Source organism: Neophocaena asiaeorientalis, unplaced genomic scaffold (genome assembly GCF_003031525.2).
Source record: "Neophocaena asiaeorientalis asiaeorientalis breed wild unplaced genomic scaffold, Neophocaena_asiaeorientalis_V1.1 scaffold205, whole genome shotgun sequence".
NCBI classification, from domain to species: domain Eukaryota; kingdom Metazoa; phylum Chordata; class Mammalia; order Artiodactyla; family Phocoenidae; genus Neophocaena; species Neophocaena asiaeorientalis.
This window is the reverse complement of record NW_020174369.1, coordinates 699,240-721,199: the sequence shown is the minus strand read 5'-3', so window position 1 is coordinate 721,199 and position 21,960 is coordinate 699,240. Positions and strand designations below refer to the sequence as shown.

General features: G+C 40.1%; 1 long non-coding RNA gene across 1 annotated transcript in view; it reads left to right on the top strand.

Annotated features, from left to right (window-relative positions):
* LOC112407070 (uncharacterized) overlaps positions 1-14,745 on the top strand; it is a 35,316-nt gene extending 20,571 nt beyond the window's left edge. The window contains exons 2-3 of the long non-coding RNA XR_003004662.1: positions 8,613-8,744; positions 14,659-14,745. This is a non-coding gene — a long non-coding RNA (uncharacterized LOC112407070). The remainder of the gene's footprint in view (positions 1-8,612; positions 8,745-14,658) is intronic.
* Positions 14,746-21,960: the final 7,215 nt, after the last annotated feature.

Here is a 21,960-nt window from a genome sequence, read left to right as displayed (position 1 = left end):
GCTGTCATAATCAGTCTACCTCATGGTTCCAACCATGGGCATTGTTATTTTGTTAGATACTGGGCTACACAAATGCTTGAACCTTCTTTGTCCTCATGGAGTATATTGTCCAGCAATTTGGATCTCTCTGCAAATTTTATAATCAGTTCATTGTAAAAAGTGGGACAGGAAGTGGCTGAGGAGAATCTGGCCCTTCCCTCCCATAATACATTTTGCAAGCCTAAAAGTTAATAATAGAATAATGACTATGGGCACAGACTTCTACATCCAGACTGCCTGGGTTCAAATCCTCGTTCTGCCACTTGTTAACCATGTGACTTGAGGAAGTTCCTTAATTTCTCTGTGCTCTGGTCTTCTCATCTATGAAATGGGAGTGGTTATAGTAATACCTATCACACTGGGTGCTTGTGATGGTCAGTGTGCTAATATGAATTAAGTACTTAGAACAGTGTGTAAAGCATAGTAAATGCTGTGTAATGCCAGATTTTTTAAAATTAGTATTACACGCGCTAAATGATTTTCTCTAATATCTTTCTCTGCTTTCTCTATCTAGTGAAACTCTGGTCATTGTTTCCCTCTACCATGATGCCCTTTTAATTTATTATACAAACAGCTGTATAAAGTAATACAAATAAGGATAAATCATTTATAGGTCCATTACTTCATCAAGTTGTCTGCCATCTTTTCCCCAAGTTCTCTTGCAGTCTTAGACAATTCACACTTACAAACTTTACCTGGCTTTAATCATACTATATTAAGTTTTTATTTTTTCTTTTAACTTTTTATTTTAACATAATTTCAGATTTAGAGAGAAGTTGCAAGAATAGTGCAAAGAATCCCTTTGCCTTACTTTGGGCTGTTATAATGAAGTGCCATAGATTGGGGGGACTTATAAACAGCATGAATACGTTTCTCACATCTCAGGAGACTGGTAAGTCCAAGAGCAAAGTGCCAGCATGGCTGGGTTCTAGTGAGGGCCCTCTTCTGGGTTGCAGACTGCCCACTTCTCCCTGTGTCCTCACATGGCTGAAGGAGAGGGAAAACAAGTGGGCTGTCTCATGATTTTTATAAGGGCACTAATCCCATTCATGAGGGTTCTACCCTCTTGATCCTATCTATTAATCCTAATTACCTCCCAAAGACCCCTACTTCCTAACACCATCACATTAGAGGGTAGGATTTCAGTTTATGAATTTTGGAAGAAACACAAACATTCAGTCCATAACATCCTTTATGCCGTTTACCCGAGATCACCCAAATGTTAATATCTTATTACACTTTTAAAAATTATTTTCTCTTTTCATCTCTGTGTTTTCTGAAATATTTGAGAATAAGTTGCAGACATATTTCTTTATCCCTAAATGCTTCAGTGTGTTTTTCCTAAAAACAAAGATATTCTCTTCCATAACCACAGTATAATTAGCAAAATCAGGAAATTAGCATTGAGAGAATACTATTATCTAATTTATGGACCTTATTAAAAATTTACCAATTTCCCAATAATGCCTTTATAACAAAAGAAAATCATGGCTTATGCATTACATTCAATTGTCATGCCTCTTCAGTCTTAGTTAATCTGGAGCAATTTCACTCAGTCTCTCTATGTCTTTCCTGGCATTGACATTTTTGAAATGCACAGGTAAGTTATTTTGTGGAATATTCCTCAATTTGGTTATCTGATCTTCCCTCAGGATTAGATTCAGATTATGCATTTTTGGCAAAAATATCACAGAATGATGTTATGGTCGTCTCAGTGCCTTATGTCAGGAAGCACGTGGTGTCTGCCAGTTTTCTCTACTGTAAAGTTCCTATTTTCCTCTTTGTAATTAAGAATTTTGGAGAGATACTTTGAAACTATGCCAATATCTTGCTACTCCTCAAACTTTCACCCACTAGTTTTAGCACTCATTGATAATTCTTGCCTGAATCGATTATTGTTATGGTTGCCAAATGGTGATCTTTTAAATCCAATATTTTTGTCTACTTTTATTATTTGGCTTTCTACTGTAAGAAAGATCTTTCCCTTCTCCACCATTCGCTTAGATCCATACAGACTTATGTATGTATGCCTTTTTTATTCAGTGAATTATAATCTTTACTATATTTATTTGTTTGGCTATTCATATTGTACCATTGGCCACCTCTAGTCATTTTCCAAATTTGTTTCAAAAACCACTTCTTTCAGAAGCCTGGTCCAGTCCACTTAGGCTGAGTGAGCAGCTCACTCCTTTGTGTGCCTCTGGATTGTGTACTTTCCTCTCCTTATACATGTTTCTTGTTGGCTACTTGTTGGTTTCTATTTTCCCATTAGATTTTGAGCTCTTCAGTATTAGGAAACTGTCTGATTCATCTCTATATCCTCAATGTTTAGTGCAGTGACTGGTGGAAGGGGGAAACTCAGTTCATCCTTGTTAAAAGCATGAATGAATGGAAGAAAGAAAAACAGTGCTTAAGTTTCTACCAATCTGCCTCAATCTTTTTTGAACACCAGCTCCAACTAGCAAAAAGGAAATCATCTATTAACGTTCATAGCATGCTACTGTGGGTCTTGCAATAGCAAGGCCAAATCAATGTGGATTAAATTGTTGACACGTAGGAACTTAACATAAACGTTTTTCCCCCATTGCAGGAGCTGCCTGCCAACTCTGATCTCATATCCTTACTATTTCTTTACCATTAGTTTGATATGGTGCTGTTTTTCCTATTGGTTCTTCATTCATTAAGAACCTCTATGCTCAAAGATAAAATAAAGAGGTTTATCAACCCTGCCACTGGCGGTGGTAAATCTAGTGGAAAGGGCCTGGGTTCTTGATCAAGTGACTAACTAACCTGGTTTAGTTTCCAATCTGTGCAGCTAGATGTGTGACTCTGGGTAAGTTATTAACCTTATTGAGGCTTCATTGCCTTCACTCTGAAATAGACATCATAACACCTGTGACCCAAAGACATCTTGGGCTCCAAATGATATAACCTACTTGAAATCACTTTGAAACTCTCTGGAGCTTCTGAAACTTTACTTGGTGTTCCATTTGTCTGAGATGAACCTTCCTGGTCTCTGCTGCCTCTTTATTGGCAAATCCCTCCTTACGTTTCAGAACTCCACTCGTATATCACCTTGTGGCCTCCAAGTAACATATTGTGCCCCTCAGATCTCTGTTTTGTCCAAATACAATAAAAAGGGACCCTGGGGTATTTATTTTCCATTCACAAGCCACACACTGATTGGTTCCCCCTGAACTGCCCCTGAATGTTCTTCATGGCATCTTATTTCTTTGCATAGTAATGATCCCCCAGTTAAACTTTCAGCTCTCAAACTGTGAAGGTATACTTTGGCCCCCAAAGGTTCCCCCTCTCAGATAAGCCATACCTCAAATCCTCATACTTGGGCTTATCCACTATGTGAGACACTCATTCCTGCTTCACCCTAACCCAATGGATTTCCCTTAGATTTGAGAAGAAGAAAACTGTTATAGATGGAAAGGGAGACTCCCCAGGCCAGAACATGTTCTGATGAACCTAGGGGCAGGAGAGGAATAAAGACGCAGACATAGAGCGAGGACTTGAGGACAACAAGGAGGGGGAAGGGTACGCTGGGACGAAGTGAGAGAGTGGCATGGACATATGTACACTACCAAACGTAAAATAGATAGCTAGTGGGAAGCAGCCACATGGCACAGGGAGATCAGCTCGGTGCTTTGTGACTACCTAGAGGGGTGGGTGGGATAGGGAGGTTGGGAGGGAGATGCAAGAGGGAGAAGATATGGGGATATATGTATACATATAGCTGATTCAATTTGTTATACAGCAGAAACTAACACAATATTGTAAAGCAATTATACTCCAACAAAGATGTTAAAAGAAAAAGGGAGCCAGATGGGGCACATTAAACTTTTCCTTTGTTTGTTCATTACCAGTAAGGAAGTATTCATCCCCTATGATCTGCCTTTGTAGTGGTAGTAGGTTCAAAGTATGCTATAGTAAGAAGGATTTTGCCGTTGTTCCCAGGATGGAATGGAGTAATTGATCTGCAATGCTTCCAAGGACACAGAAAAGGGGAAGTGGCAGCACATGTGCCATATTTGTGCCATCCCTGATCTAGTCCAACCTTTTCTATAACCGATGAATCTTATTGCCATCTTGGGCTAGACGTTCTTTCTGGTCCTTGACAGTTTCATATTCTCAGTGTCTGGTCCTTCCCATTCAGAAGGAAGTGTGGGTAAGATGCTCTCCAAAGGTGAGGTATAGCAGGATGATGGATGATATTTCTGCCACTCCTGAATTTTCATCACTGCATTCCTGATTTGACAAGTGCATTAGTGTCCCAGGCTGGGGAAGGACTGATGGATGAATCGGTCCTCTGTGTATGGCCGTTGGGCAGGAAATTAATAAGAATGCTAGCTGACATGATCTATGGTACTGTAAGCTCATTATGCCTGATTAGCTTCCAGCCTTTCACTCCCTCTGACAGCTACAGGGCCTCAAGGTTTCCAATAGCAACTGTTTCTCTTTCTCTAACTGATGGCTAGGTCTCCAACCATGAAACCAGACCCTCCCACAGACTTGTCAGAGTGGGGAATTTTCTGCTTCGTGTTACCTTCCCCTTCTCAGCAATGGGAAGGTGAGCTCCTGGGTTATCTAAGTGGTGTTGACAGTGAGACCCTTTGTACTCAGAAAACAAAGTTTGAAGGGGTCAATCCAGTTCAGCTGATCAAGTTCTTATCAAGCTACTTACTATGTGCTGACATCGGTGTTCATTATGGAGGAGGCTATAGAGGTAGACCATGTGAAGCAGAAAATGAGGGAGAAGTATTTTAATTTCTATAACAAATATTTATGAAGTACAATGGCCCCAAGCACTGTGGTAGGTGTTAGGAACAAAGGGGTATGAGAAAAGTAGATAGAATGAAATTGATGAGTGTGCCATAAATCAATTCAAATCAATATATAGATATTGAATTCACATTATATGAATACAATTGAATATATGTATTCAATTGAATCCAAAATGAATTGATGTGTCTATCAATACATACATACATATACTCATATATATACATACATATATTTATTTATACACACATGTATTCATACTTGTTTATTTATACATACATATATTCATATATACATATATTCTAAAAGCACCTACTATACCTACTATAGCCTCAAAATTGGGCTAACCTCTCTATGGTATCTCCCTTTGTCATCCTGAACACTCTATCACCCCAGTCTTCCTCCCCCAAAACACACTTTTTTGGTATTTTTGTTTATTTATTTCAGCTTTTACTTTAGTTTGTTTTTCAAATAGCCATAGATTAGCCTACATTTGTCATTATGAAGAAGATATGTGGGCTGAGATTGCAATTTCAATAGAGATGGGAGAGCAAATTAATAGTGAGTAAATCTAATTTAGGTAATTATTACTGGCAGTTTTTATAGTAATTATTCTTATGAATATGGGTTCCAAACAAATCCACTTCAAAGTGCTGTTGATTCTTCTCCCATAGGCAGCCAAGTGGAGACTTTTGCTATCTTGGTAGAATAGAAAGGAAATGGATTTTTGCTTTAGAGTCAATCTCAAAAGTTATGGCTTCAGAGAACTCTTCCCTGATCCCACTCACAAGGTCAGGCTTCCTGTTACGTGAGAAGTGTATTGACTGAAATTGTGGCTCTATAAGTCATAAAGTGCCACGCAAATGCTGATAATTATTATCTACTGTCTAGGACATGATCAGAGGGAAATAAAAATAAGATATGCTTTTGCATATCTTCAGGTTAGGTCTAGTTTAATTTTAGCCTATGGAAAAGGGTGAATTTTTCTTCTTCTTCCCACTATTCATGGTCAACCACAGGGGACCTCATTAGTGACTAAGTTGCCACACCCCTAACATGGCCCAAGAAGTAATAGGGTCTGAAAATACACATGGCCTTGCAACAATTCAGACATGAATTTAATGGCATTTAAAAGTTAAGAACCAGGCAGACATGCCTAGCCTCCCTGAAACTGTCTCTCAATGACCTCTTAAGAAATTAACATTTGAGGTAGTGGGAAATGCATTGGTCTCGGCAGATGTTGCAAACCTTAGTCCTCCAGTTAAAAGGGGAGCAGAGGACCATGCTCTTCCACATTCCCTGGTCTCTTGTCACAGCAAGACGTTCTGGCTCAAGTTCTATTCAATTTTCAAAAGATTTTTCTAAATACTTTAAGAGGCTGTTTTTTCCTCTCTTTCTTTCCCAGGGATCATGGAGGGTGTTGTGGTTTGCTTGCCATGCGAACTCTAGTGAGTCATTTTGTCTCTGAAGCTGTTTCCTCATGTAGAAAATGGTACTCAAAATCTCTACCCTGCCTACCTCTGAAAGTTGTTTGTGGAACTGAATCAGCAAAGAGAGAGAAGATCTCTTGAAACTCTATGAAAATATAAGGATTCTTTACTATCAGGGGTCTTTGGAGGGAAGGGAAGGGAAGGAAGGTATGTGCTGTCTTCGCAGATCAGCACCAATATTTTCAAAATCAAGTCGACACGTACAAATTAATAGTCCCATCTTGATATGCTCACTGGTCAAAAACAAGTACAGACACCAAAATGCTGGCTGACCTTCTCACCCTTGCCCCATCCTGCTTCCTCCAAGTGCATATCTATGGTTTTTGACAGCTTAATTTTCTTTCTTTCTTTTTTTCCCATACAACCATAGATTAGCCTACATCTGTCATTCTGAATAAGATATGAAGGCTGAAATTTCAATTTTAATAGTGATGGTGAGAGCAAATTAATATAGAATAAATCTGATTGAGCTAAATATTACTGGCAGTAATTTTATGATGATCATTCTTATGAGTATGGAGTTCTAAAGAAATTCACCTTGCAGCTTTGTCAGTGATTCTCTTTCCCATAGACAGCCAAACACAGAGTTTCGCTCTGATCATGGCAGAATAGAAAGGGGATAGGTTTTAGCCCCAGGTAGTTCTGAGTTCCAACCTTGATCAAATTACTTATTTTCCACATATGTATTATAACAGGGCTACTTTTTTGTCAGGGCTACTTATTTTTAGCTGTACTTTCATATCATATAAATCTTGTTGCCTGCAGGCCTTCTCACTCTTTGAAACAATGAATTTCAGAGCTTTGGGGAGAAGACTCGTATCTTCATAAAACAACAGAGCTATTGCTCAGTTATGACTTAAACATTAGATATTTGTTTGAGTCCATAGCAAGCTAAAAGCATAAAGGTGAGTTTTGTGGAGGAAGAATACAGCAGTTAGGATTTGCATTTGGTTGTGTGTCACAGAAACCTGGCTACCAAGACTTCATCCATAGGGTTTTGTTTCATGTTTTGTGGTTTTGTTTTTATTTTTTTCACCTAACAACAAATCCAGAGGCAGGTAGTCCAGAGCTAGTGTGGTGGCAACACAATGCTGTTTGGGACCCTGTGATGGTTGGTTCTATGTGTCAACTTGGCTAGACTACTATAGACTATAGTCACCAGTTATCCATGCAAACACTAATCTAGTGCTGGGAAGGTATTTTATAGATGCGATTAAAGCCTATAATCAGTTTTCTTTAGGTAAGGAAGATTATCCTAGATAATCTGGGTAGCCCTGATTCAATCCATTGAAAGACCTTCAGAGCAGAACTGAGGCTCCCCTGAAGAAAAACGAATTTCACCTGTGGGTCTCAGCATCCTCCTGTGCCCCAGAGTTCCAGCCTGCCCTTCCTGATAAGCTGCCTTACAGGTTTCAGACTTGCCTAGACTAGACAGCCCTCATGATTGATTACATACATCAGTCCTTTGCAATGCAACTCTCCCTCTGTCATGGTCCCCACCTCCACCCCCCCAAACTAGTTCTGCTTCTCTAGCGGAACCATGCCTGATATGGATCCAGGCTCCTGCTACCTTTCTCTGTCACCATCTTTAGTGTTTGCAGGCTGGCTACTGCACTGCTAGGCCTCATGCCTGCATTCCTGGCAGGAAGAAGGGGAAAAAAAAAAGGACAGAAACCCAAAACAAACACCAGTCAAGCCTGTTCTCTTTCCAGCGCCTTCCACTTGTAGCTCATTGGGGAGGACTCAGTCACATGACCAGCCCTAGCAACCACTGGATCTGGGGCACACTCTGACCCTGAATGAAAAAGGGGATCTATAGTAAGGAAGAACATGTTGGGTTGGTGACTACAGAGAAAATTTTTAAAGTTCCTTTGTCCTATGAAGAACAAATCCTGAGCCTCTTAAGTCATAGTTTCTTCTGTAGTTGTAGGAAGGCTACTACTTCCACCTGTGGCAACCAGGCCCTGAGGCTGGCTGCCTTGATGTAGAAGAACACATGTGCAGGTAATGGGAGCCCTGAGGTCTATGCCTTCCACCTGGAAAGATTCTAGGAAAGAGAGAAATAGGAGAGGCAGGCAGATTGTGCCCTACCTCTCTCAGCGTCTCAGTCCAGTGTAGGGAGAGCCGTAGGTGTTACGTGAGTGGTATAGCAGAAAGAGGCACTGCTCTTGGCCTTATATTTAGGACTATGAAAGGAGATGCAAAGGCAAACTCGTCGGTACAGAATAGAGAGAGAGATAACCAAAATTAGGCTTTTCCAAACTAACTGTCTTTCCTGTGTGTTATGATCAGGTGACCCAAATTTCCCACCTGACCCTGGGCTTGGAACAGGATTGAGCTGAGAGTCAGCGAGCTTTCTGTAGGATCTGCTGCAGCGAGTGAGGAGAGCCATGGGCAGGATGGAGACGGTGCCGTGGACTGGAGGTGAGGGGCTGGCAGAACCTGAGGTGTCAGAGACAAGGGTGAGTTATTAGCAAGCACCCCAGGACCTTCAGAAGTTGGCCGGGGGGATGGGGAGGAGGTAGGGTGGGGCTGGGAGAGAGAAATAGAGACCCTGAGCTGACTAGGTGCCTCCTCTGGTGGCAGAGGACAGGGCAATGCCCAGGCGCATGGCAGTTTCCAGAAGCAATAGCGGTGGCCAGTCCAGTGAGCAGCTCCCAATGGCCCCTCCACAGAAGAGGCTGGCGATGGTCTGAGGGTCCCCAGGGATACAGCCCTCATCGCCACTCTGCTGTCTTCGGTCCTCTCCCCAGGTACACCCTAGACAGAAGCAGAAGAGGGCCAAATATGAGTGACTGAGCCAGTTTCACCCAAAGAAAGCTAAACTAACCACAAAGGACTGCTGACTTATTGCATCAGGATGTACGTGCAGCAGACTGGATTAGAATATAGGGCCCCCGACCCCTCAACCGTCCAGGAGATGGAAACTCATTCATAGTTAAACTCATGAGAGTTAAGGAGAAAACGAGCTATATTTCTTTGCACATTAGAATCAGTGTATAATGTTGTACCCTCACACCCCACCCCCGGCCACCATGTAAAATGAGGACGGTAATACTTAGTACCTCCTGAGGTCGTTGGGAGAATGTAAATGAATCTCGCCCCCTCTGTAAAGGCGCAGGTGGCTCAGGTATGATTAATAGGGTAGCTTAATATCAGTTACCTGCACTGACTGGCCAGCAGGACCTAAACAAAGCAAGGCTTCCTGTCGCCCTTGGGATGGCAAAGTAAGGAAGGTGTCTAGGAGCACATCTCACCCCGACCGGATTGTCACACTTTCTAACCCATATCTTCCCCACCCCACCAATCACCTATATGTGCTGCTGTATTATCTCATTTCTTTTCCTTCATAGTGCATCACAATACTGTGTTTATTGTACATCTCTAGAAGGGCAAGAGCCATATCTAATTTCCTAAAAACTTATGTATATAGTAGCTATGTATTAATTAGTTAATTAATGACGTCATTACTTCCTTGGGGCCCTATGAACTCAGCTTTCATACACCCAATGTGGCTGATCATACATAGGTGTATTTTCATCAAAGGGTAAAATAGTTTATAGAACATATTTCTCTCTGCAATCACTATCCATTAACGTAATTTGTTAATTTTAATTTACTTTTCAAAACCAATGGAAAATTAGCATTTTAATAAACACCAACTTTAAAGCATTTATGAATCAGAATTCAAATATGTGATCTATTTAGTCTTATAATACAATACCTATATTTTTTGTAACACAAAACCAAAACATACCACGTCCAAGAATTCTATATCCTAATCTTGCTTTCATTGTGATCTGTTTTCCAGATTTTTTTCTTTACTCTTAGTGTTTTAGGGGAATGAAGCTTTCCTCCCACCTAGGACCCATTGTAGCTTGTAGGGAAGAAGTTCCAGAATGGCTTTCCAGAGTGTTTCCTCCAAAGAATATGTGTGTATATGCATGTGTGTGTTTCATATATCAATACATACACACACACATATTTGCATGTGTGTTTTATATACATATGCAATGATATCTATATTTTTCACACACACAGAGTACATATATTTGAAGTATAGTACTTTATGAGTCGTAAAGTCATAAAGTTAAAGCCAGAAGGCTCCTAAAAACTATCACTCCAGCTCCTTTGTTTTAGAGTTGAGGGACTTTTCAAGGATCAGACAGTCCGTGGATGCCAGAGCTGTGCTTTTCATATCAAGCTCTTGACTTTTGGTTAAGAACCTTTTCCAGGACCCAGTCTGCCTTCAATAAATGTGTCTCTCATCTGGTTGGGAACTGGGCCCTGTGGGCAGCTTAGACACATACCACTCTATTGAGAATCATGGTGAAAAAACCCAATTTCTTGAACCCTATCAGTGAGAGAGCTCATTTAGCACCTACTCTGTTCACAGGAAACTTTTGACATATTCTTTAAGCTTCGTTATTATTCCAGCAGGAAATTGGAAAGATTCTGGTGCCAAAAAGGCTGTGCTGAAATGATAAAGCCAGATAGAGCTGCTAATGGAGGGTGTCTGTGGAGGGAAGGGGCGAGAAAGATGGAGAAAGAGAGAGAAAGAGGGAGAGGTATGGGGAGGGGAGGACAGACATCGTAATGAAGAAATGAGAAGATAGAGATGATGAGAGAGCCAGTGAGAGATTAGAGGGAGCAGAGAGAGAGATGGACTTAGGGAAGATATACAGAGACAGAGAAGAGCAGGAAAGGGAAGAAGGGGAAGGGAAGGTGAAGGCAGAGACACATACAGGATACCCAAAAGCCAGAGGACTTAGAATAAGCTTATTTTTACATGGTATATTAGTTACTTTTTCTAACATCATGAGCAATATATTTTTCTTCAACCTCCAGACACTTTTTCAGGTGAAGTACCTCCATATGTAAAACATTGGGTCCAATTGTTAATATAGAAAGTTCAAATAAACACACTATTTTTGTTGTATTTTTCAATTTTTTTTGTAGTATACTGGCACCCTGGAAAGAGATAGAAGAGAGGAGAGAAGAGTGGAGGGGAGGTGGCAGTAGGGAGACAGGTGAGGAAAATGAAGAGCTAGGAACATGATAGGCAGATTCAGAAACTTAGACAAATAAAGCTACAGAAAGAACTAGGACTGAGACATGTATAATGCAGCTCTGCAATTCGACCTCAGAAGTGAAGAATGCAGTGGACCTGGCATGGGAAACCCAAGAGAATCAACGGCCAAATGTCTTCCCTGGCTAAGGGGTTTGGAGTGGACGTAGATTTGGACTGTGATGTGGTTCTCTCTTTAAAGAACAGATTGGAGGGTTCTTTTCAATACATGAATCTGAAGAAAAAATGGGGGGTGTCTTTTTTCTAACTTGTTTATACAATACTGAAACCTCAGGAGATGTTATGAACTGAATTTTGACCCCTAAAACTCATATGTTGATGGCCTAACTCCCAGTGTGAATGTATTTGGAGATGGAGCCTTTGGGCAACTAAAAGGTTAAATGAGGTCATAGAGTGGGACTCTGATCTAATAGGACTCATGTCCTCATAAGAAGAGGAAGAGACACCATCTCTTGTCTCTCACTCTCTCTCTCTCTCTCTCTCTCTCTCTCTCTCTCTCTCTCCTCCCCCTCTCCTTCCCTCCCTCTCTCTCTCTGTCTCCATACACAGAGGAAAGGTTATGTGGGAACAAAGCAAGAAGGCAGCCATCTGCAAGCAAGGAAGAGATTGTCACCAGAAACTGAATCTTCCCACACCTCGATCTGGGACTTCCAGACTCTAGTACTTTGAGAAAATTAATCTCTGTTGTTTAAGCCACCCAGTCTATGGTATTTTGTTATGGCAGCCCAAGCTGACTAATACAGGAGGGGTGGGGTTTGATTAGGTTTTGTCAAATGCCTTTATTTATAGGCACTGAAATTTACATCCAGACCTGGCAAATAGTAGTTCTCAATAAATGTGTGTTGAGAAAGACCAATAGGTAAGTATTTTTACCAGTTTACACTAAGCTAATGGTAATGTAATAGCAATCACATTAACATGAAATAATAACAAGATATGAAAATGTTAGTTGTTTTTGCATTTGATCCTCACAGCAACTCAAGAGACACAGCTATGACTATCATGCCCATTTTACAGATGGGAAAATGATATTACCCCTTTAGTGCTGCAGTTTCCTAAAGGTCCCTCATTGGGTTAGTGTCAGGACCATTCTCAAACCCACACCTTCTGACTCCCTCCAGGACTCCCTTCAGCCAGAAATGCTTCTTCTCTGGGAAGAAGTTAGAACTCACTTGTTGGAGTTACTGCTTTTTTGAATCTGTCTAAAAATAAAATGTGTTCCTTCATAGCTCAATGTGATCATAGCCAGGAATTTTTGGCAAAAATTTTTATCATCACAGTATGTTCTGGTTGACTAATGTGTGGAAGGGGATGGTGAAGCATGACATCCATCCATAATGCATGGAGGGTGGGTCAGGGGGGACTAGGGGAGCGGTGAGTAAAGCCCCTTTAGAATCAGGGACATCATGTGAACCACTGAAAGTTACATTAAACAGAGAGGAGGAATGTTGAAGTCCTGCAACTTGAGAGAAATCTAATACTGGAGCTTCAAGGCAGAATAACTTAGAAGTTCAGAGCAAGGAAAATAGAAAATGACATCTGATACAGGAAAATCTCTCTGACCTGGACAATAAAATAAAATTAGCCTGCACTGCATGTTGGGAAGGTAGGGTTTTAAAGAAAGGGAATTTTGGCAATGATTAGTGACTTAGCTTTATACCAAAGAAAAAAATTGACTACATAATGAAATGCTTTTTTCTTTGACAGCTGGGTGGACAGTTTCAAGATACATTTCTTAAACACCTATCTACCACAGATGCGGCCAAATCAATGATGCAACCTTGTATTGGCTTTCTCTCCTTCCTCTTTTTTGCCTGTGTTTTCCTCCTGTCCCTCATCCCTTCTTCCTGGAATCACTTCCTAAATAACCTGCCTGCACTTTGTCTTGGGTTCTGCCTTTGAGGGAACCCAGGCCAAGAGGGTCGATTATAGAAGAGATCCTGGAAAGTAGAACTTCAGAATGAGAGTTTTGGGGCTTCATCAGTAGGATCTGCAGGATCAAAGGCCTAGTACCCAAGAAGGGAACTTATACTAGGAGACACAGTAAGATTTGCACTGAACTTCAAACTGTATTTTCACCTGGCCATTTTGGGTTCCTCTATCATTGAACCAACAAGCAAAGAAGGAGTTGCTGAACTGGTTCAAGTAATGGACCCTGACTCCCAAGAGGAGCTAGGGTTGCTGCCACACAATGGAGGGAGGGCTGAATATGTCAGAAGCTCAAGGGACTCATCTTCCATGCGTGGTGAGAACGGTGAGCTGACAACTGAAGCAACCATGCCAAGGAGCAACTTAGACACTCTTAGGGATGCCATCCTGGGGCAGGTCATGAGGAAAGCAGCCTAGACTGGCTCAAGTATGGGCTGGGAGTGAGGGCAATCTGTAGAAGGTGTTGGAGGAGGGAGGTAATGGATACTAATTAAGGCCTGGGACAGCTGTGACTGTGAGGATGTAGCTTGTTTCACTTGCAGAATAGCAGCTAGCCACCTCCTTGAAGGAGATGAACTTAGCTTTGCATGAGCAAATCTGGGTGATGCCGAGGATGGACTGTATTAGGTGCCTCTTGTGAGGTACTTCAAACCCTCTCAGCACCTCTTCTTACTTCAGCTGCTTCTGAGACAGCAATTTCAATCTATAGGGAGCAGTATTGTGTTAACTGACAAAGCCAGGAAAGGTCTGAGTGTGAATGAGTTAGTTCCCATGGGGTTATGCTTGCCCAATGGGGTCAATAGCTGGTGGATAAATTCTTCCTCTACTCACCTCCTGGGAGAATAGTTCTGAGATGTATTCTAGAAGACTCCTTAGGAGTCCTGGCAGGATCAAGCATCACTCTCCTATAGTGCTGACCAGATCAGTAATGATTCATCTTCATATTAGTCTTCTTTCTTTTTCTCTTTTCGTGTGTTTTATTTGCCCTGCTCCCAACTCCTATTTCCAGGAATCACTTCCCAGATGAAGTTTCTACACACTAGCCTTTGTCTCAGTATCTGCTTTGGGGGAAATCCAGGCTAAGATCATGCAGTTTTGAAATTGTCTTCTTGTTGTATTAGATATCTAGTTTTAGCAATACTATATTAGGCATATACATATCAAGTAAATACCATATTACTAGATTTTTATTTATTTTGGTGAATTGGAGACTGCTCACCTTTTAATTATGGGACTTTGAATTATTCACAGTATTTATTGTACTTACAGTTTTCAAACAATTTTTAACTATTCTTTTCTGTTGTCTATTCTTACTATCAGACGTTTGCCTTCCTATATCTGGTTCTCAGAATGACACAGTATTTGGGAATTCTCACAAGGGATGCTGATCAGATGGCTAACGACAAGGTGGGTAAGGAATCTTTCATAATCTTTTATATTTGCTATGTGTTTTTTCCTAGTCTGTTGCTTACTTTCTAAATTAGGGTTTTTTTAAATTGTTGATCTTGTATGTGATGTTTAATAATAGTCAATGGTTAAGGAGATTAAACTATATGTATTAAAAACAAATAATACTGGCTCTTAAAACTAGAACTATAACCAGAAAAATACGTTTATGGTATAATGAAATGAAAAAAGGGGATATAAAACTGTATTATATTGAATACAATAACTATGAAAAAAGGCTGACAGTGATTGCTCTGAGATAGTAGCTGATAGTATAGTACTCTAGTCTTGGGCTCAAGGATAAAAACATTTTTTAAATCTTATCTAATTCTGTTATATTTCTCAAAAATATTTTTTAAAGTAAGTGAAAGTTAAACACATGCAATTTTTGGTGTCAAGTAAACTGATGTGATTCAAATCTGATTGTGCCTGTCTTTTCCACGCAGTTGGTAACACACAGGGCTTTGTTCTTTCATTTGGAGAAAGTCACACTTTATTAATAATAACAACCTAGTCTCTTGAGAGATCACCGAGCAAAGGCACAGGGCTTTGAAATGCTAGGCTCTGCCCCAGCTTTCAGGATATTTGGAGAACATTTCCCTGAAAGCTAAAGGGGCAGGGAATTTGTTTTCTTTCGAAGGCCTCCTCAAACATATGTAACTTACTGGAGCTTAAAGACTTACATTTGTAAAAGCCATTAGTGTCGATTAATATAGACAAATGATTGAAATGGGGACATTGGGAGGTGCAACTCCACACCTTGTACCATTTATGGGCAGGAAATGAGGAACAATTAGGTTGGTGAGGCTGCAAAACACCCCACTAGCCCTGCCTGCATGGGGTCAGCTTCAGGAAAGCTCAAGGGGAGTGTAATGGGAGAAGGGCTAGGGCTAGGACAGCGACAGATGGGAGCAACAGACAGCAGTTTTGGCCAAAGCAGATTTCTCAGCTCCGCTCCTCCATGTTTGACATTGCTGGTGATAATGATGACAACTTGGATTTGGGTTCTTACAACTACCTTGGAAGTATACGCAGTTGTTGGTTCACTCGTCTACTTTTTTCAGTCAACAAATATTTTCTGAGAACTTAGTCTGTTCAAGGAATCTTATGGCGAATGGGGCATAATCTCTGCCTTTATGGAAGTGATAGTCTAGGGGATTTCAAGGTAGTGTGATAGATCATGGGAGATGAGGAAGCTCATAGGGAGGCACTTAAATCGAGTTGTACATGTTATGAAGACTTCTTATAGGAGGTGAGGTGCAAGATGAGGCTGGATGAGCAAATAGAAATCCTCAGTTTAAAAAATGAGAAAACTGACTTACAGAGTTCAAGCAATCTGCCATGCCACAAAAAAACAACGAGGAAGCCAACTCATATCTGGCTCTAAGGGCAAAATGGCATAAATGAATGTTTCTAATGGGAGTTGGCCTACTTATATGCCTAATACATTTTGAAATTTTTGATTGAATTATTTGTGAAAAATTATATTTTATACCCTCTGCCTAAGCAGGCTAGGAAGTCGATGGTTTTTAATTTTACTAGAATTCACTCAAATACATACTTCTCAAATAACTCTAAGGCACTTTGCTTAGCCCCAAGGGGCACACAAGCAAATTCAGTGGTTCCCCTGTGCTCTAGACTCATGGGCTGGTGGAGAAGACTGTGACGAGGATGAGAATAGAATTTCTCAAATCGTGCCCTGTGAGATAGGAGAATAAGAAATTCCATCTGGTTTTGTATAGAGAGTATGATTAAAAGATTTAGATAGACCTAATGAGATATAGTATTTGAGTGAGGCTTTACAGTAGGAGACAGGGGGAAGGATCAATCTTATAAGCAAGAATTCACGTAACATAATATTACGTTGTGATGCTACATTTTGAGTGTGATTTTTGAATGTGATGCTTCGTCATGATGAAGTGTTATGTCTCCTACTGGGTTTTTATTTCTCCTGATTATCAGCTCTATGTATTCCAACAGCCATTTTTTTCTATCAGCCAGCTCATATGAATGCTTACCTAGTTTGCAGTTTAAAATTGTGTTTGGACTGGAAAATTTGATAACTCAACTCATTAAAGCATATGATAGATTAGATAACAGTTCAAAACATTATTAGAATAGGCATAACACAGGGATCACTGGTTCAGCAGCATGAAACACAGATGAGACTAGAGTCTAAGGTAAGATAAGGACTCTGACGATGCACTGGAGAGTGCATGCCTTTTTAAAATGGGACCAGTTATTACTCATAGACCAATAGATTATGGCCAGGCAGGAAGAGGTGTTCAGAGTTACTGATTTTCCAGAGAAACCAGGAATCTGCATTTTTTTGTCTGTAATCTAAAGCATTTTAAATGTTAGCAATAAATTACTGCTTCAGAATATACTACATGGAGCAATTACAGTTAAAGATAATCCACAGATTGGATCCTACCTACAAACCAGTGATTTGCAACAGCTGGCTGGCCCAATAATAACTGGACTAAGGTTTTGAGCACATTCCTAAGTGCCTTATTCACATAACTCATTTAATTCTCACAACAAACCTTTAGAAGCAGGAAAGGTAATGATGATGATGATGATGATGATGATGGATTTTACAAAATGAAGAAATGAAACACAGAGAAGTTAAGGAATTTCCCAAGAACACCCAGCTATCAAATAGCAGAGTCAGCATTCAATGCGAAGCAATTTGGCTCCAGAATTTGTGTTCATAATCACTACACTACAATGTTTCTCAAAATAAATGGCTTTTGTATAGGGACTCCTTGACAACGATTAGAGGTACTCATGGACTGTTTTTCTGATCTTAATTTTGCTTCAAATGGTAGGGGTGTGAGAGACTCCCATGAATGCGTGCAGTGCCTCACTTATTCTAAGTTTATTTTGCAATAGTATCAAACTGTAATGCCAAGAACAAACGTCTTTGGAAGCCTAGACTCAAGTTTTAATTCTTGCTCCTCCAATTATTGGCTGGCTGAGTCTTGGTTTCCTCACTTGAATAATGAGGATGATGAAAAATATCCTGCAGGGTTATTGTAAGAAATAGAAATGATACATGAAAAATACTTGGCTCAAAATAAGTGCTTGTTAAATTAGAGACATTATGATGACAATGATCATTTTTGGCGAAACATTTAACTAATACATTTAAGATACTATGTTGTGGAGAATCAAATATTAATCCCATATAGTTCCTGCCATAAGAAAATCGAGGGGACAAGTAGTTAAGTAGAGATGATACACTTATGAATTGTGGTAATATAAGGTACCAATTATAAGTATACAGCTGAGGATGATCTAAAAGGAAGAGATTAATATCATTGGAGGAGATCAAGGAAAACTTCTTGAATGAAGTGGCATTCAAGTTGCTTTTTTTTTTTTAAAGATAAGAGAGCTTTGGGCAAGAAGACTTGAAATTAGAAGGTTACAGATGAAGTAAGATAGTATGAGCAGAGGCACCAAGTTGGGACATATGGGTGTCCTGAATGTGGAAATACTAATTAGCTAACTGGACATAGAGAGCAGGATATGTGGAAGACAATGGCTGTAGAGACATCTGCAGGACCATTCTTCAGGTTCAGCCAACAGGTAGCATTGTTGTTTCACACAAGGTCTGTGTTTGCATGTTCTCTGGGTTGTAAAGGGGAAATGGAGGGGACAGCTGGCAAGTGTGCAAACTGGAGGGAAGGGACTTAATTCCTGTCCAGTCAAGGTTCACTGACTTATGGAGAAGGAATTCCAGTTGGAAAGCCATATGTCCTCGTATAAAAGCAGGGGGATGATGTGTGGAATCAAAAGATTTTTATAAAACAAGTTGAAAATTGGGAGTTGTGAAGGTGTCTACTAGAAGAACCATTTGAAATCCATTGGCTCCATGTAAACCTGTAAGACTTCCCTGTGTGCAGAATGGAATGCTCATCTGGAGAGTTCTCTCTTCACAACAAAGACTAAGTTCAAACCAGAAAAGCAGTGTTATATGGTAGGAAAAATGCCAGCTGTGGAGTCATTCACCCTGGGGTCCAAAATCTGGGTCTTTTCCTGACTAGCTCTAAAAACTCAAACAAGTCATTTGTCTCTCAGCTCCCATCTCATCTTTAAAATGAAGATAATATTTACTGTGTTTTAATGATATCGTAATTAAACATTTTATGAGGTGATGTTTACATGATAAGGGTGTAGCCATGCTGGTGTAGTATCACCTGCAGCATGGTGTAATTCTGCAAGTGATACTGAGGTGAATCTGAGTCCATTCTCCAAGATATATTGTCTTGGTGTCTCTGGAATAACATCCTGACTTATGTCCATCACCTCTTTCCAAATTCCTTCAGGCTACATCCCTATCTCTACATCTTTCGAGTATATCCTTTCAAATTCTACCCAACTGCAATTAAGTATAGGCATGCCCAGGCAAAAGCAGCATGATACAGGAGAAAGAACATGGATTTGGAGTCATAAGTCATGGACTCTTAATGTTGGCCCTACCAATAAATGGGGGCTTTGAGCCTCAATTTCCTCATCTGAAAAAAGTAGTGAAGAAATGAGAAAAGGTATGTGAAAGTATATGATACACTTCAGGTTCTTAATGCATATGTAATGAATGATAGGGGTGGAAAGAAGAAAACCAAATGATTCTTGGTCACTGGCTCTGGAAACTGGCTGTCTTGGCATAGCACAAGGTGGTGGAGATGGAAAAAAAGGATTCACGATAGCTTCAGTTGCTAATGATGGCATTCTTTTTGTGCCCTGATGACAAAATAAGAGAATTTGTTTCTCCCCTGACCTACATGTGTAGTTAAGCCCACCAGGGGTTCCCAGATAGAGACCAGAACTATTTATTTCCCAACTACTCCTGTAGTTTTCATATCTTTGCCTTTGCCCAGTATGTGCCCTCCACCTAAAATTCTTTTCTTTTATATTTGACTATCCCTTCTCTTTTGCTATATTACTGAGGCTGAAAGTTGAATCTTATTTTTTATTATGTCTCCTATGATTTCCCCATATCACCTAACCCAATGCTATGCATGTGGTAAGTTCTCAAGACTTTTTTTCCCTTAGGGAATGGATAGAAAATATAGATGTTAAGAGTTAGAGGATAACTTAGATATTCATTCTAGTCCATGGCTGCCATTTCTCAAAATGAGATCCACAAACTATAGATGGCATTCTGTGAAGCACCTGAAAATATAGGTAAAATGCTGCATATAAAACTGAATGTTCATTTTTTTATCTAGGTAGTGTATCCATAGCTTTCCTCATATTTTCAAAGCCCAACATGGTCCACAAAATGCTTAATATCCACCCTTTTATTTTATAAATTAAGCCTAAAGAAGGCACATATTTTGGCTAAAGTAATATAGTCACCAAGATACTAATAGAACGAGGAAGAGACACAGGACTTACTAGTTTTCCTCCCAGAGACCTTGACAAGCGTATTGTCATTCATTCATCCATTCTTTCACCCTTTCAACTCATTCTTATATGGGTACTCTGTACTATTCACTATTGTAAGTGCTGAGCTTAGAACATTGAACTAAATGGACAAATACCCTTGCCTTCATAGAGCTTACTTTTTAAAATTGTTTTTATTGTAGTGTAGTTGATTTACAATGTTGGGTTAGCTTCAGGTGTACAGCAAAGTGATTCAGTTATACATATACATATACCCACTCTTTTTTAGATTCTTTTCCCTTATAGGTCATTACAGAGTATTGAGTAGAGCTCCCTGTGCTATACTGTAGGTTCTTATTCGTTACCTATTTTATATATAGTAGTGTGTATACTTACTTTCTAGAGGAGAGTGGCAGAAAATAAACAAAAAAAAACAATACAACCCATGCTGTATCAGAAGGTGTATCAGAAGGTGCTTCCAAGGAGACAACCAATAGTGAGAAAGGAAATGGGAAGTGCCCCTGGGGAGGGGTGACACTGGTTTAAAGAAAGAGGTCAGAGAAAATCTCTCTGGAATGGAGATTTCTGAGCTCTCCATGAATTACAGCCAATTCTTGTTATTTGTGGAGTTATGTTCTACAAAGTTGCCATGAGTACTAAATTAGCAAATAGTGAACCATGGCTCCCAGGGGAAATATAATGTTAGGCTCCTGTGAGCCTCTGTTCACGACACCTTTGTCAGCCAATCAATTCATAATCCTGTTTTATGTGAGTTTCTGTTTAAAGACACCTTATTTAATATATACTGTTGAATCATTAGCATTGAACTCACGCCCAACAGTACTATAACTCATGCCTGCATGACGCTTATCTAACACACATATTAATCTCTGTCAGGCACATCACAACCTTCTCAGTCTTTGAAACACTAGACAGCATTTCAGCACTATGTTTGGGGGCCATTTTAAACAGCAAAATCACCAACAGAGAGCACAAAAATGTGAAAAACGTGGCACTATTAAGGCCCGAGAAAGACACTTGTTTATAGGACAAAAGTCAAAATGAGAAGGCAGAGCATCTCCTAGTTTTAACTCAACTGGGGGCATGTGTGATGAGCATCTCAAGTGTTCCACCACCTTGTGAATGACCGTGAAAGCTCCCAAGTATTGATTTGTGGGATTAGAAACAAATTTTAGCAAGCCAGAGAATTCACAAATTTGGAATCCACAAATAATGAGGACCAACTGTAATTGGCTTGCTGGGATATGGAGGTGGTTTCCTGGAATACTGATTGATACCCATAGGTTTCCTAACTCTCTGCTACTGCTCTTCAGTGGTTTACAGTCTGTGCTTACTCTAAACGTTTGTTCCCAACGGCTGTGGTATAAGACATTTTTTTTCTCTTAATCCGCTCAAATGTTACCGAGTGGGAAAAAAAAAAAAGAGTGAGAAAAGCCAGATGCAGAAGCAGAGAAACTTTTCCATCCAGGAGTGTTGTTCAGGCAGACAACCTGCTTGTATTTCCTGTAGACCTTTAAATTTGGGGCCCCCAATCCTAGCCACTGTGCAGGGATAATTTGTGACTCCTTTTCAGTGTAATTAATCCCTCCTCTCCACCTCACCTCCAACTTCCCTTCCCCATGGACATGGTCCAAAAACATTAGCAAAGTTCCTTTTCTGATTTGTGACTTGTCCCACAGAGCATAATGTCTCTAACTAGGTGATTTTAGTCAGAAAGTTAAGAGCAGTTTTATGTTGTCTTTAAAACAGAATTTCCCCCACGCT